The sequence below is a fragment of the Mauremys mutica genome, unplaced genomic scaffold, assembly GCF_020497125.1.
Source record: "Mauremys mutica isolate MM-2020 ecotype Southern unplaced genomic scaffold, ASM2049712v1 Super-Scaffold_100198, whole genome shotgun sequence".
NCBI lineage: Eukaryota > Metazoa > Chordata > Testudines > Geoemydidae > Mauremys > Mauremys mutica.
Window position 1 is genome coordinate 155,009 of NW_025423285.1, and position 16,414 is coordinate 171,422.

The 16,414-nt window shown below is 61.6% G+C and overlaps 2 non-coding genes across 2 annotated transcripts; one reads left to right on the plus strand and one right to left on the minus strand.

Annotated features, from left to right (window-relative positions):
* Nucleotides 1-12,164: 12,164 nt before the first annotated feature.
* On the minus strand, nt 12,165-12,238 carry TRNAI-AAU. Its single transcript has one exon. It is a non-coding gene; the product is annotated as a tRNA-Ile (tRNA).
* Nucleotides 12,239-12,351: 113 nt separating this feature from the next.
* TRNAA-CGC lies at nt 12,352-12,424 on the plus strand. The gene has a single exon. It is a non-coding gene; the product is annotated as a tRNA-Ala (tRNA).
* Nucleotides 12,425-16,414: the final 3,990 nt, after the last annotated feature.

Consider the following 16,414-nt stretch of genomic DNA (forward strand, 5'->3'; position numbering starts at 1 on the left):
TGGGCAGGGGTACGGCGTGCAGGGGGCTGTGACGTTGCGGGGGGAGGTCAGCGGGAGGGGTCTCTAGGCAGGGGGAGCTGGGCGGGGGTACGGTGTGCAGGGGGCTGTGCCGTGGAGTGGGGAGGTCAGCGGGAGGGGTCTATCCAGGGGGAGCTGGGCAGGGGTACGGCGTGCAGGGGGCTGTGTCGTTGCGGGGGGAGGTCGGCGGGAGGGGTCTCTAGGCGGGGGGAGCTGGGCGGGGGTACGGCATGCAGGGGTCTGTGTCGTTGCGGGGGGAGGTCGGCGGGAGGGGTCTCTAGGCGGGGGGAGCTGGGCAGGGGTACGGCGTGCAGGGGGCTGTGCCGTTGTGGGGGAGGTCAGCGGGAGGGGTCTCTAGGCAGGGGGAGCTGGGCGGGGGTACGGCGTGCAGGGGGCTGTGCCATTGCGGGGGTAGGTCAGCGGCAGGGGTCTCTAGGCAGGGGGTGCTGGGCAGGGGTACGGGGTGCAGGGGGCTGTGCCGTTGTGGGGGGAGGTCAGCGGGAGGGGTCTCTAGGCAGGGGGAGCTGGGCAGGGGTACGGCGTACAGGGGGCTGTGCCGTTGCGGGGGGAGGTCAGCGGCAAGGGGAGCTGGGCAGGGGTACGGCGTGCAGGGGGCTGTGCCGTTGCGGGGGGAGGTCAGCGGGAGGGGTCTCTAGGCCGGGGGAGCTGGCCAGGGGTACGGCGTGCAGGGGACTGTGCAGTTGCGGTGGGAGGTCAGCGGGAGGGGTCTCTAGGCAGGGGGAGCTGGGCAGGGGTACAGCGTGCAGGGGGCTGTGCCGTTGTGGGGGGCAAACAGCGGGAGGGGTCTCTAGGAAGGGGGAGCTGGGCAGGGGTACGGCGTGCAGGGGGCTGTGACGTTGCGGGGGGAGGTCAGCGGGAGGGGTCTCTAGGCAGGGGGAGCTGGGCGGGGGTACGGTGTGCAGGGGGCTGAGCCCTGGGGGGGGGCAATCAGCGGGAGGGGTCTCTAGGAAGGGGGAGCTGGGCAGGGGTACGGCGTGCAGGGGGCTGTGACGTTGCGGGGGGAGGTCAGCGGGAGGGGTCTCTAGGCAGGGGGAGCTGGGCGGGGGTACGGTGTGCAGGGGGCTGTGCCGTTGTGGGGGGAGGTCAGCGGGAGGGGTCTAGGCAGGGGGAGCTGGGCAGGGGTACGGAGTGCAGGGGGCTCTGTCGTTGAGGGGGGAGGTCGGCGGGAGGGGTCTCTAGGCAGGGGGTGCTGGGCAGGGGTATGGCGTGTCGGGGGCTGTGCCATTGCGGGGGGAGGTCAGTGGGAGGGGTCTCTAGGCCGGGGGAGCTGGGAGGGGGTATGGTGTGCAGGGGGCTGTGCCGTTGTGTGGGGAGGTCAGCGGGAGGGGTCTCTAGGCAGAGGGAGCTGGGCAGGGGTACGGAGTGCAGGGGGCTGTGCCATTGGGGGGGTAGGTCAGCGGCACGGGTCTCTAGGCAGGGGGTGCTGGGCAGGGGTACGGGGTTCAGGGGGCTGTGCCGTTGTGGGGGGAGGTCAGCGGGAGGGGTCTCTAGGCAGGGGGAGCTGGGCAGGGGTACGGCGTACAGGGGGCTGTGCCGTTGCGGGGGGAGGTCAGAGGCAAGGGGAGCTGGGCAGGGGTACGGCGTGCAGGGGGCTGTGCCGTTGGGGGGGGAGGCCGGCGGGAGGGGTCTCTAGGCCGGGGGAGCTGGCCAGGGGTACGGCGTGCAGGGGACTGTGCAGTTGCGGTGGGAGGTCAGCGGGAGGGGTCTCTAGGCAGGGGGAGCTGGGCAGGGGTACAGCGTGCAGGGGGCTGTGCCGTTGTGGGGGGCAATCAGCGGGAGGGGTCTCTAGGAAGGGGGAGCTGGGCAGGGGTACGGCGTGCAGGGGGCTGTGACGTTGCGGGGGGAGGTCAGCGGGAGGGGTCTCTAGGCAGGGGGAGCTGGGCGGGGGTAAGGTGTGCAGGGGGCTGTGCCGTTGTGGGGGGAGGTCAGCGGGAGGGGTCTAGGCAGGGGGAGCTGGGCAGGGGTACGGCGTGCAGGGGGCTGTGCCGTTGCGGGGGGAGGTCGGCGGGAGGGGTCTCTAGGCGGGGGGAGCTGGGCGGGGGTACGGCATGCAGGGGTCTGTGTCGTTGCGGGGGGAGGTCGGCGGGAGGGGTCTCTAGGCGGGGGGAGCTGGGCAGGGGTACGGCGTGCAGGGGGCTGTGCCGTTGCGGGGGGAGGTCAGCGGGAGGGGTCTCTAGGCAGGGGGAGCTGGGCGGGGGTACGGCGTGCAGGGGGCTGTGCCGTTGTGGGGGGAGGTCGGCGGGAGGGGTCTCTAGGCGGGGGGAGCTGGGCAGGGGTACGGCGTGCAGGGGGCTGTGCCGTTGTGGGGGAGGTCAGCGGGAGGGGTCTCTAGGCAGGGGGAGCTGGGCGGGGGTACGGCGTGCAGGGGGCTGTGCCGTTGTGGGGGGAGGTCGGCGGGAGGGGTCTCTAGCCGGGGGGAGCTGGGCAGGGGTACGGCGTGCAGGGGGCTGTGCCGTTGTGGGGGAGGTCAGCGGGAGGGGTCTCTAGGCAGGGGGAGCTGGGCAGGGGTAAGGCGTGCAGGGGGCTGTGCCGTTGCGGTGGGAGGTCAGCGGGAGGGGTCTCTAGGCAGGAGGACCTGGGCGGGAGTACGGCGTGCAGGGGGCTGTGCCGTTGTGGGGGGAGGTCAGCGGGAGGGGTCTCCAGGCAGGGGGAGCTGGGCAGGGGTACGGCATGCAGGGGGCTGTGCCGTTGTGTGGGGAGGTCAGCGGCAGGGGTCTCTAGGCAGGGGGAGCTGGGAGGGGGTATGGTGTGCAGGGGGCTGTGCCGTTGTGTGGGGAGGTCAGCGGCAGGGGTCTCTAGGCAGAGGGAGCTGGGCATGGGTACGGCGTGCAGGGGGCTGTGCCATTGTGGGGGTAGGTCAGCGGGAGGGGTCTCTAGCCAGGGGGAGCTGGGCAGGGGGCTGTGCCGTGGCGGGGTGAGCACGGCGGGCGGGGTCTCTAGGCAGGGGGTGCTGGGCAGGGGTACGGGGTGCAGGGGGCTGTGCCGTTGTGGGGGGAGGTCAGCGGGAGGGGTCTCTAGGCAGGGGGAGCTGGGCAGGGGTACGGCGTACAGGGGGCTGTGCCGTTGCGGGGGGAGGTCGGCGGGAGGGGTCTCTAGGCAGGGGGAGCTGGGCAGGGGTACGGCGTGCAGGGGGCCGTGCCATTGCGGGGGGAGGTCAGCGGGAGGGGTCTCTAGGCGGGGGGAGCTGGGCAAATCGCTGCAGGTAAAACGGGGGGGGGGGACCCCCCATCGGAGAGATTTTAAATGGACATTGGAGACTCATGGAGAGACCGGGGGGGGGGGAACAGGGGAGCCGAGAGAGCGGATCACGGGGGGGGGGGGGGCGAATCTCCCCGGATGTTACAGCCCGAGCGAGACCCCGAGAGAGAAACGGGGCAGAACCGGAGAGACTCTGTACCGGGGGCGAGAGGCGCCAACAGGGACAGGAGCCAATTCACTCCCCGCCCCCCCCCTCTGGCTGCCCAGAGACAGTTCAACCCCCCCGCGTCCCACCGACCTTCCCCCCCCCCGCAACTCCGGCTTCTCCCCCCGCACAGGGACCCCGGGGTCCAGGCTCCGCCGCCCCCCCCAGCGGGGCCGGGGCGGATCCTGCTGCAGCTCCCGGGGCCGAGGCGGCTCCGAGGCTTCTCCCAGGTTCCCCGGGGCAGAGTCACGTGCCCGCCCCCCCCTCTCCCCCGGGGTCTCTCACTCACACGGAGGCGGCAGCAGCAGCTTTGTTCCCCCGCCCGCAGCGGAGCTCGCACGGAGCATGCGCAGTTCCAGCTGCTGACCCCTCCCTCACCGGAGCTGGAGAGGGCCGACGCCCCCCCGGGGCAGGCTGGGAGATGTAGTTCCGGACTCTCCCTGGACCGGAAGTGACGTCACAGAGGGAGGCGGAGCCGGAGGGCGAACCCGCGCGGGGCGCTGCGGTTCTGCCTGGCTCGCGCGGGGCCGTTGGAGCCTCTCCCGGGGCTGGAGAAGGTTTGTGCCGCTGGGGCTCTGGGCATGCGCAGATCGCGGCGGGAGAGACCTTCATTAACCCCCCCGTGCCCGGCCCGGGCTTCGCCTCCGGTGCGGAGCTGCAGCCTCCAGGTCCCAGCGCGAGCCCGAGCCCGAGCGCGGGAAAGGGGGGGGGGGGGGGGAAGTGGCGGTGCAGCCCGGACATGGCGGGGGGGGGGGGGGGGCCGGTGACCCCCGGGGGGCGGGGAGAGAAAGGGGGGGGGTGAGACCCCCTCGGATTTACCGCTGCCCCCCCGTGGGGACCCCCCGTCCCCCCCCGCCCTGCCCCCTTTCTCCCTAGAGAGCCACGAGCAGCCCCCAGGGTGACCCCCCCTCCCCCCACCCCTGAGAAGTTCCCTGTTCCCCCCCCCGATTGTGCCCCATTTTCTCTCCCCTTCGCCAGTGTCCAGCTCTCCCTGGGGCTGGGGGGGCTCTGGGGGTGTCTGGGGCCCCTGGCCAGGGGCTCTGGGGGCCAGGGAAGATCTGGCAGGACCCTGGCTGGGGCTGTGGGGGTGTCTGGGGCCCCGGCTGTGGGGTCTGGGCTCTGGGTACTGGGGGGTGTCTGGGGGCTGCTGCTAACCCTGATCCTGCTCCCGGATCAGTTTGTGCCACAATCCTGGCTCCCAGCGCGGCCAGGCAGCCCCCAGCCAGTGTTGGAAAATCATAGTGCTAATGAAGCCTTTTTGTATTAGGCCTGAGTAAACCAAAGTTATGTTATGCTTGCCCAAACTGTGTTGGAAAGCTTACAGAACTCATTAGACTGAAGGCCGTGTATCTACCTAAGTCAGCTATTTCGCTTATCAGTTTTGTTTGGCTCCCCAAGTATATGTTGGCTCCCCAAGTGTATGCAGCTGCGTTCACATGTATGCATCCAAAGTATCTAGTACAAAGGGTCAACAGATGTATCTTGTGTCCCCTTCAGAATGACAAATGTATCCTCAACAGCTGTATGTCTCTTGTAACCCCCACAAAATGATATATGTATCCTGCGTACCCAATTATCCCCTAATAGATACATGTACAGGGTCTATAGGTCAACCAAATGACGTAGACAAACGTAGGCTAAGTTGTTTGTTACCGGCTATAAAGGTAGGCCGCTTGGCCATGAAAGGTGTGTCTCTTTCTCTGGCACTAGCCGAGAGGAACACCCGCTCAGCTGACCGATCAATAAAGGGTGTGGTACTTGTCTTCCTGTCTCCGTGCCTCCTTGGTGTAATTAGGTAAGCTCCGGGGAGAACGGGCCCTTTTGGCTAACACCAGGCCCCCTCACCCTGATAACTTTCTATCCACAGGGTTCCACTGGGAAATTTCCTGCCCTGAGTCCTTGTCCTAGATCTGGGGGGGTGCGGCAGGTGGGAAGGGGGCTAGAAATGCCACACAATGGTCTCTTCCACAGCGTTCTGGACTCATTCATTCTGAAATCTGGTTTCATTGAGAACATTGTTAATCCAGAGTCATGGACAGTGGGACAAATGAGATCAGCAATTCTCTCATTAGCTGCTCTCCCCAGAGAGCTAAAGGAGGGAAGCTGCTCAAACGCTCTGACCCTCTCTGCTCAGGATATTGGTTCAGCTTCCTGGGTCAGACGCTGCAGCCTCCATTGTGATCTGGGAGACCAGGCTTAGAGTTTAAAGCTCCAGCTGCCAGGCCCCCAAACAAGCTGGGCTCCGTGGCTGGTGCCTGTGATCCCAGCTCCTGGGGAGGCTGAGGCTGGCGGATCGCTTGAGCTCAGGAGTTCTGGGCTGCAGGGGGCTGTGCCAATCTGCAGGGGGCTGCAGGTGTCCACACTAAGCTCAGCATCAATATGATGATCCCAGGGAAGCTTTGGGTCCCCAGATTGCCTGAGGCGTGAAACGGAGCAGGTCAAAACTCTCGTCCTGATCAGTAGTAGGATCACACCTGTGAATAGCCCCTGCAGCATAGCCTAGGTAAGACAGTGAGACACGGTCTCTTTTTATACAGACACCCCCCGCAGAGCCTGCAGAGGGGGATGGGAGCACCCACACGCTGGGGATTCTGACTTGGGGGGAGGGATGCACCCAAGCAACACGGATGGGGGCAGGCAGGGGAAACCACACACGGGAGCTAGTTCATGGGGTGGGGGACAGAGACACCCACCAGAGATCCTGGATGGGAGCACCCACATGATGGGGATCTTGAACTGGGAGGAGGGAAGCACCATGTACCAGAGGTTCTGAAGGGGGAACAGGGACACCCACACACCAGGTGTCTTGCAGCAAGAGCTGCAGTCTTGATTTACACACGGCAGTGATGGGGAATTAACCACGTCCCTTGCGGAGCTTGTTCCACTAGATGATTAGCCTCATTGAAGTACCCAGACCTTTTAACAATAAGAAGTGAAATGAAATGGCCACATGATGGCAACAGAACCTAAGAAACGTGTTAGTCTCTAAGGTGCCACACGTACTCCTGTTCTTTTTGAGGATACAGACTAACACGGCTGCTCCTCTGAAACCTCAGAGATGAGAAGCCATGTTCTTGTTCAATGTGCATTGAAGCTGAAACGGGAGATGTTTCCTCCTTGATTCCTAAGCCCCCAACTCTAATCCACTAAACACCCCTTTCCTCCCACAGCCAGGACTAAAACCCAGGAGTCATAACTAGTGCCCCCCCCCTTAACCTTCTCTCTGTGAGAAGGAAGAAGAAGCTCTGAGACCCCTGTGCTGTCCCCTTGCCACCCTGCCTGGGCTGCACTTGAAACCCAATGGGGTTTCCTTGGGCAGTTCTGAATCTTGCTCCCAGGAAGGATGTAATTTTAGGAGCAGGTTCCAAATAGTGCAATTAACCAGCCAGAAGGGACAGCAGGTATCAGTGTAGGAGCCATTGAAATAATCATAGCAAAGTAGTTCAGGGAAACTGTTATTAATGATCAGAGGGGTAGCCGTGTTAGTCTGGTTCTGTAGAAGAAGCAAAGAATCCTGTGGCACCTTATAGACTAACAGACGTTTTGCAGCATGAACTTTCGTGGGTGAATACCCACTTCTTCGGATGCAAGCAGTGGAAATTTCCAGGGGCAGGTGTGTATATATAAGCAAGCAAGAAGCAAGCTAGAGATAACGAGGTTAGATCAAACAGGGAGGATGAGGCCCTGTTCCAGCAGCTGAGGTGTGAAAACCAAGGGAGGAGAAACTTTAGGACCAGACTTCAAAGAGAAACTGCTGAGCTCCAGTTCATCTGCAAATTTGACACCATCAGCTCAGGATTAAACAAAGACTGTGAATGGCTTGCCAATTACAGAACCAGTAATTACAAGGGTCAATTAAAAGTGGAAAGTCAGAAGCGGCACTTGCCTACTTCAATATACGGTATTATATTTTATGCACCTGTTGTGACGAAGTGGGAATGTTCTTAATGTTTTCTCTGAATACTGTGTGGGTGCCTCAGTTTCCCCTGCAAGATGCCAACTGAAGGTGTTGGGGACAAAGAGATCAGGTGGCCTCCTTGTCCGGAAGAGACACAGAGGCCAGAGGAGGCAGTGTCAGTTTGGAGCTGGCTGGGGAAATGGGGAGAGACCCAGAACTTGTTTCTGGGCTCCCCACCCCCCAAGATGGGCCTGACTGAGGGGTCCTGTTTTCTGTACCAACAAGCTCTGTTTAAACTGTGTTCCCGTCATCTAATAAACCTTCTGTTTTACTGTCTGGCTGAGACTCACATCTGACTGCGGAGTTGGGGGTGCAGGGACCTCTGGCTGCCCCAGGACCTGCCTGGGCAGACTCGCTGCGGAAAGTGCATGGTGTGGAAGGGCTGAATGCTCCGAGGTCAGACCCAGGAAGGTGTAAGCTTCTTGCCCTGGAGACAGTATGCTCAGAGAGAGGAGGCTCCCCCAGAGTCCTGACTGGCTTTGTATGGAGTAGTTCCAAAGCATCCCAGCATCCCCTTCCACCCCATGCACTTCCCGGAAGTCCGCACAGGCACTGACACTCCCTCCTCTGGCCTTTGTCTCTTTTCCAGGCATTAGGAGGCCACCCGATCTCTCTGTTCTCCAACACCTTCAGTTGGCACCTTGCAGTAGAGCGGCCCAGGCCATCAGTTACCAGGAGACAGGGTTTCAGCCATTCTCTGTGCAGACGGCATCACACTAGCACTCTAGGGCTCTACAACAATCACACCCCCTTATCCCACCATCTAGATCCTTGAGAAATGCACAGGGGAAACTGAGGCACCCACACAGTATTCAGAGAAAACATTAAGAACAGCCCCACTTTGTAACACCTGTATACAACTAGTTATACACTTTAAAGGGGTGTGAAATAGTCAAGTATTGTGTTAAACAAAATGATACGCCAAACTGACCACCAAATTTAAGTTGCACGTTTTTCCCCTCAGGTGAGGGCTCTGGGGTTGGGCTGGGGATGAGGGGTTCACAGTGCAGGAGGGTGCTCAGGGCTGGGGTGCAGGGACTGGGGTGGGGCAGGGCTGGGGATAAGGAACTTGGGATGCAGACAGGCTGCCCCAGGGCTAGGGCCAGAGAGGACTCCCCCTCCCCGTTACCGGCAGCCGCAAGCTCCAGGGGAGGGACCCCTCCTCCCCCCGCTCCCCGCAGCACACTCACTCTGCACCACAGTCACTGCACATGCTCCTAGGGACTCTCTCAGGTCCAGAAAGGCCACTCGCCTCCCCTGTGGTGGGTACCGGGTGTCACGGAGTCCCTGGGCGCTGCTCTGGAACTGCTCCTCACAAAGCCAGTCAGGACTTTGGGGAGCCTCCTCTCCCTTGGAGCAGACTGTCTGCAGGGCAAGAAGCTCACACGGCTTCACCTCCTGGGTCTCTCCTTGGAGCATTCAGCATCCTCTGCCCCTCCATGCCCTTCCCACAGTGAGCCCGCCCCGGCGGGGTCCTGGGGAAGCCACAGGGTCCTGCCCCCCCACTTCGCAGTCAGACGTGACTCTCAGCCAGCCAGTAACACAGAGGTTTATTCGATGACAGGAACAGGGTCTAAAACAGAGCTTGTAGGTACAGCGAACCGGACCCCTCGGCCAGGTCCATTCTGGGGGCAGTGAGCCAGACCCCCCTTGTCTGCACTTCACGCCTGGTCCCCAGCCAGCGCCAGACCCCCAAACCCCCTCCAGCCCCCACTCCTCTCTGCTCAGTTCCTTTCCCGGGCCAGGAGGTCACCTGATCTCTTTGTCTCCGACACCTTCAGCTGGCACCTTTGCAGGGGAGAGGCCCAGGCCATCAGTTACCAGGAGACAGGGTGTCAGCCATTCTCTGTGCAGATGGCATCACACTGGCCCTCTAGGGCTTTACAACAATCACACCCCCTTATCCCACCATTTAGAGCCTTAAGAAACGCATAGGGGAAACTGAGGCACACAGACAGTATTCAGAGAAAACATTAAGCACATTCCCACTTAGTAACACCTGTATACGACTAGTTATATACTTTGAAGGGTGTAAAATAATCAAGTATTGTGCTAAATACAATGATACGCCAAACTGACCACCAAACTGACCACCAAATTTAAGTTGCATGTTTTTCCTCTCAGGTGAGGGTTCTGGGGTGGGGCTGGGGATGAGGGGTTCACAGTGCAGGAGCATGCTCGGTGCTGGGGGTGCAGGCTTTGGGGTGGGGCAGGGCTGAGGATGAGGAACTGGGGGTGCAGACAGGCTGCCCCAGGGCTAGGGCCAGAGAGGACTCCCCATCACCACCACTGGCAGCAGCAAGCTCCAGGGGAGGGACCCCTCCTCTCCCCCCCCACCCCCTGCAGCACACTCACTCTGCCCCACAGTCACTGCACATGCTCCTAGGGCCCCTCTCAGGTCCAGAAAGCTCACTCACCTCCCCTATGATGAGTACGGGGGGGGGGGGGTTTGCCATCACAGGTAGCCTTCCATGTTGCTGCCCCTCACCATAACTTCACTGTGGATGGGGGATGGGGCTGCCCCTTGCCCAGCATGGGGCAGAAGTGGGGTCTGCAGGGTGGTGGTGACTATGGGGCGGGGGAGCAGGGTGTCATAAAATTCACCCAAGCCCCAGCTGCTCAGGTCTTGGAAGCCTCCCTCTCCCATCCCTCCTGTGGCGGGTGGGTTGGTGGGTGCTGGGGGAGGGGGCATTGCCTTCACATGTGGCTTCCTGCCTCCCCTGTGCAGCCTGCTGCCCCTCACTGGGGGTAGGGGATGGGGCTTTCCCGTCCCCAGCGTGGGGCAGGAGTGGGGGGGGCTGCAGGGTGGTGGCTGGGGTGACGGACAGGGAGGGCAAGTTGGCACAAAATACACCCAAGCCCCAGCTGCTCAGGTAGGCCTATGAACCCCCTCCCCCATCTGCCCTGTGGTAGGGAGGGGCACTGCCTTCACATGTGGCTTCCTGCCTCCCTGACCCCTGCTGCAGCCTGTTGCCTCTCACCACAGCTTCACTGGGGGACGGTGGGAGGGGATGGGGCTGCCCCCCCTTCCCCAGCGTTGGGCAGGAGTGGGGGCTGGGGCTGGTGCAGGGGGGGAATCACAGGGTCAAACACTCACGGAAGCCCCAGCAGCTGCTCAGGTGAGTGATGTCCATCTCCTGGCCGGAAGTCCCTTCACGTCTCCTCCAGGTAGGGGCAGGGGAGGGGAGGGCTGCCAAGCACGACACGGCCCCCTCCACTGCCCTCCCCCTCCTGAGGTGCTACAGCAGCTTGCACTGCTGTTATGCTGTAGCCCTTAGGTGGCGGCAGCAGCAGCAGCAAGGGAGAGAGATGCGCGCTGCGCGCTCTTTACGTCCAGGCAGGGAAGCTCCAGGGCAGGGAGCGGGGGGGAAGCTCGAGCCCTGGCGGCGGCGGCGGCGGCGGCGACGGGGGGGATGAGAGGCGGGGGGGCGCTCCAAGCAGGAGCTCCAAATATTGGTGGAGCAGAGTCCCTGACTGTGAATATTCCTTGGGCTTTAGCCCCAGGAGCCCATATAAGTTGGTGCCCCTGGCCTCCACGAGTGCCGCACTCTGACCAGCTGAACCAGGCAAGCCACGGGAAGCTTCTCAAGGTCTTCCCCTGGTGTGGGCTTGGATGCGAAAAGTACCTGGCCGTTCATCAGCTGTTGCAAGAAGTGTGCAGAGTAGGAGTAGCGATGGGGCTGTAGCTTTCCACAGCATCTCAATTTGGGCAGCTTTCCATTCCCCTTTTCTGTGTAATGTCCCTTCCACGGGTTTCACTTGTGGAGCTGTACGACTCTGGCAGGGTGGCCATTTAGAAATCTTTTCCTTGCTTTTCTTTTTCGCCTGGCCCCAGCATTAGGACCGTCTGGGTGTTTCAGTGGGTGTGTTTTCCCATTGGGAGGCATTTGGAAGTTTGGAAGGGGAGCCGAAAGAGGCGTCTTTTTCACAAGCAAGTTGGCTTTCTGCACAGGTAGGGCCCTTGGCCGTAAAGCTTAGCTCCGTCAGTGCGTCTGCATGGGGTTCCTCCAGTGCCTCAAGAGCCCGTGCTAAACTCTCGGTGTGGGCGTTTGGCTTGCGCCAGTCAGAGTGCGGTGCCTGCGACTTCCCAGGGCCGGCTCCCGTGAGGCGCGCATAACTTGGGAGGAGAGGGGTAGAAGAGGAAGCAAGTGAAGCTGACTTCGAGTGGTGGTGCCTCTGGGCGGAGTGGTCCTCCTGCTCCTTCCTGTCGGAGGGGTGGGCTCGAGTGTGGGCTTGGGGGGTCTGGCTGTGGGCGGTGGGAGGATGGTGTCCAGGAAAGTCCCAAAGGTCACCCTGTGCCGGCGGAGTGTGAAGCCTCTCCCCTAGGATGGGGTGCCGAGTATTAAGCCTTCCTCTGTGGCTTGGGCTGGGGAGCGTGATCCGGCGTCGGGTCCATTTGGGTGGAGCTGGCGGACGGCAAGAATTCGGGCCATCAGGTCAACCTTCTGTGGACAATGGGGGCGAGCCGGCAGGCCTGCGATTTTGGCTTCGCGGGCGGGCAGCTCAAGCCTGGCCTCCTATGAGCCTGGAAGGCAGCCGGCCGGGCTCACCCGTCTCCTCCCCGGGCCCAAGTTCCTTTCAGGCAGCAGGTGGAGCGAGGAGCCCAGGGAGGGGAGACCAAGGAGGTGTCCGGAGCCTTGTCCTGCCCTGCGCCTGCGCCCAGCAGGGCTCTTGCCCGCTCCCGGCCCACCTGGTTTTGGCCTCTGCCACCCCTAGCAGTCAGCCAAAAGAGCAGAAGCCACCCTCTCCCTCCTGCACCCGGAGTGGCCAGCATGGGGCTTGAACCCATGACCTTGGCGTTATTAGCACCACGCTCTAACCAGCTGAGCTAGCTGGCCTATGGGGTCCCCCTCTCTTGCCTGACCCTTTTGGAAGGAGTCACCGGCTGGCGCGGGGAACGATGTGGCCTCCGTTAGCGAATGAATGGATCAAGACGCAACTTGCCAAGGTAGGGGAATTAGCTCAAGTGGTAGAGCGCTCGCTTCGCATGCGAGAGGCAGTGGGATCAATGCCCGCATTCTCCAGCGGCAAGGCAGCCACGGGACCTTCTCTTGCTCTTCTTTTAGAAGCCATGGACAGTCAGCCGGCTCAGCTCCTCCAGTGGCCTCCATCCCTCTCCCCGCTGGGCCTCCCAAAAGGCCAGCCCTTGCGGAGCACAAAGCTCTTCCACCCCGGCCCTTCTCCCCCTTGCGCTGACTGGGAGGCTGGAGACAGCTGGGGGAAGTTAGCTCAAATGGAAGAGCAGGGGAGAAGTAGTCAGACCCAGACACACATTCTCCAGCCTGCTCTGCTCTGCTTTGCTCTGCTGGGCTGGGCTCTAGTGGGGGACCTGCACCTTTCTTTCCGAGCTCTCACTGGAGCACAATCCCTTTCCTCCTCCCTCCCTGCTAGTCTACGCCAAGCTCATTGGCCGGGAGGGAGAGCCACTCAAATACAGAATTACTCACATCCCAGGGGTCCATGAAGAGAATGAGGAGATGGGCGGGGTGGCACGCGATACCAGCTCAGCTGAGACCGTGAGACCTCGCAGCCTCCTGATCTCAGGCAGCATGGCAGCTGTGGAGCAGAGCAGAGCACGCAGACAGCTTGGAGACAGCCAAAGCGGGGAAGGGCTGCGTTGGTCTGGAAGAGGGAGTCGGTGGCTGTCTATCCTGGCGTAGGCAGGGTCGCTTTGCTGTATGCTGGGCCAGGGGCCAGGGAGTCTGCTAGAGTTGCTGAGCTGGGCCTGCTCCTGGCTTTGCTTGGGTTAGAGGAAAGTGGTGAAGATAGGAACGGCCCTCCTGGGTGAGACCGATGGTCCATCTAGGCCACTATCCCGTCTTCTGACAGTAACCGATGCCAGGCGCTTCAGAGGCAATGGCCAGAGCAGGCAATCGTCAAGAGATCTATCCCTGCATTGTCTTCTGAAGCTTGGTGCTTGTTTCAGGGGCTAACTCTCAGCACAGACACACTCCAGGGAGGGAGCGTTGGTGTTTGTGCCGAGGAGCGTGGCTGGGACTCGGACCCCCTTCCCCAGCTCTGGGTAGCGCCCCGCCCCCATTTCAGGCTGTGTTCTGCTTAAGGCCACAGAGCCCTTGCCTTTTTTTGCCCGGTGCCTGAGAGTCAGGCCAGCTGCGGGGAATTAGCTCAAGTGGCAGAGCGCTCGCTTTGCATGCGAGAGGTAGTGGGGGGCGATGCCCGCATTCTCCGAGCCTGTCCACTAAGGGCTCCTGATGAGCGTGGTGGACGGGAGAGCCGGCCATCTGACTTTTGGCCTTGCTGCCTGTAGCGGTCAGGCCGAAAAATCAAAAGCCTCCCCAGGCCCACAGCCACCCAGGGGCTCCTCTGTACCATCTTGCATGAGCCGGTGGAAGTGGAGCCTGGAACTGAGCTGAGGCGCTGAGGGTTATTTGCACTGTGCGCTTCACATGGAGGTGAAAACACGGGGCACAGATCTTTGAGCACAACCCTTGTCCTGAGGAACGGGGGGGGGGGGGGGGCTGCATAAAGAGAGACCGGCTCTCCCTGGCGGGGCTGCAGCGGCTCTTCACAGGGACAGTCCCACTGCCAATTGGTACCAGAGTTTTGCCGGCCTCCTTTCGTGGGCTGACCTGGCTCCTCTCTCTTTAGGGAGACTGGTGGCCCCAAACTTCCCAGAAACCAGCATAGCGAGGCCAACCTGAGCACAGACACCTGCTCAGCACCCCGGGGTGCAGCCCTGAACTCCAGCAGTCAGCTACGCTCAGCTGCCCACCCAACAAGCGTTACACGCAGGAGCCTTCGTGCCCAGCGTGTTCAGGTCCCTCCCAGCGCCAGCTTTAAACTCCGCTGCTCAGTTCTAAGCTTTGGCCACACGGGGGCAGCCTGGAGCTCAGCCAACGCCTCCCGTTGCTGGTTGCTTTTCCCACTCCTTGTGGCAGGTTCACACCCCGCAGGCAGATCTCTGAATCGGAGCCGAACAGTTCCCCAAATCCAGCGCTTTAGCAGCAGCTTTGCTAGGAAAACGCTGACGTCCCCAAGTAATGTAAGAGCCAGAGCGCGGTGTCCAGGATCTTCTCTTGGGCCCCTCACCGTGGTGTCTGTCATGCACAAGGAGAAACCAGGGAAATGTTTTCATGGCGTTTAAGGGCAGAAGGGGCCATTAGCTCAGCTAGTCTGACCCCCGAATAACACAGAATTACACCATGACACACACTGATCCCACAGACCTTAGATAGATCAAAGCGTTTCATCCCTCAGGAAGGAGGCTAAACTGGGTACCAGAGGCAACGAACAAGGGGCCCCCAAGGCAATGGCAGGGAGCTGACGAGGTGAAATATGCCCAGATGATCCCAGCAGGCGACCCACCCCCATGCTGCAGAGGTGGGAGTCCCTGTTCCTCCTGCCCTTAAGAATCTCTGGTGGTAAGTGGGTCCCCCCAGTTCCCCAGGTAAGAATCCTCCATGTGATTTCCCTGGCTTCACCTCCAAATAAGAACATTGTGTGGAGGGAGTGGGAGGAAGGTTCTTTGGCAGATCTGTAAAGGGGGACTGTGTCTCCCTGTCTGGCCCAGGCTCCTGGGAGGAAGTGATCTCAGTGTGTCTGGCTGTCTCCATTCCTCCCACCCATAAGAATCCCTGGTGTGTGGGTGCACCCTAGACCATTAAGGATCTCTGGTGGGTGGGTGTCTCTCTGCCCTAGTCAGGATCTCTGGGGCGTGCCTGTATGAAAAGAGACTTTGACTCACCCAGGCTGGGCTGCCATCATGGAACAGACCAGGTCCTTCTGTGGAGGGTTTGCGTTCCTCCAAGGCCGTGATCTCAGTGTGTGTGGGTGTCCCTGTCCCTTCAACCCTTAACAATCCCTGGTGCGTGGGTGCGCTGGGCCCCATTACAATCCCCTCTGTCTTACCCCCCATGAGGGATCCGGTGGATGTGGGTGTTCTCCACGCTGCTGGGGGTGTCTGGTGCCCCTGTCCCTCCTGGTTAATAGTGGGGTGTGTGGGTGTCCCCCAGCCCGTTAAGGATCCGTGTTGTGTGGATGCCCCCATTCTTCTCATTAAGAATGGTGCAATGGAGCCTATGGGTGTGTCCCCCACCCCATGAACTAGCTCCCGTGTGTGGTTCCCCTGCCCCCATCCAGGCTCTGTGGTGTGTGGGTGTCACTGTTCCTCTTTTCAAGATCTGTGTGGCAGGGGGCGTCCTTCCCCCCGAAGTCAGAATCCCCAGCGTGTGGGTGCTCCCATCCCCCCAGCCAGGCTCTGCGGGGGGGGGGAGGGGGTGTGTCTAAAAAGAGACTGTGTCTCACTGTCTTGCCCCGGCTACGCTGCAGGGGCTATTCACAGGTGCCATCCCACTACTGATCAGCACAGGAGTTTTGACCTGCTCCATCTCCGACCTGGGCGGGTTCACCCATCATTAGGCAACTTGGTAACCCCAAGCTTCCCTGGGATCACCATATTGATGCTGAACTTAGCACAGACACCCGATCGGCACAGCCCCCTGCAGCCCAGAACTCCTGAGCTCAAGCGATCCGCCGGCCTCAGCCTCCCCAGGAGCTGGGATCACAGGCACCAGCCACAGAGCCCAGCTTATTTTGTAGCCTGGCAGCTCCAGCTTTAAACTCTGCTTGTGAGCTCTGTGCCTGGGCCAGACGGGGACAGCCTGGAACTGGGAAATGCTCCTGCTTCCCCCGCCCCGTCTCATGTTGAGCTGCAGGTGCCGCTGTCCTGCCAGGTAAGATCCCGGATGTTTCGGTGCCCCCTTCCCCCGCCCAGGTGTCCGGGTACCTCTGCCCCCCATACAGAATCCTGGGTGTGTGGGTGTCCGTCCCTCTGCAGAGGATCCCGGAGTGTGGATGCCCTTGTCCCCCCCTACAAGATCCTGGGTGTGTGGGTGCCACTCTCCCCCCCAGCAGATCTCTGGTGGGTGGGTCCCCAGGGTGTGAGTGCTCCCATCCCCCGATACAGGCTCGGGGGGGTATAACTGGCTCTCCCTGTCCTGCCCAGGCGGTGCTACAGCAGCTGTTCACAGGGGCAGCAACCCCACTGTGACCCT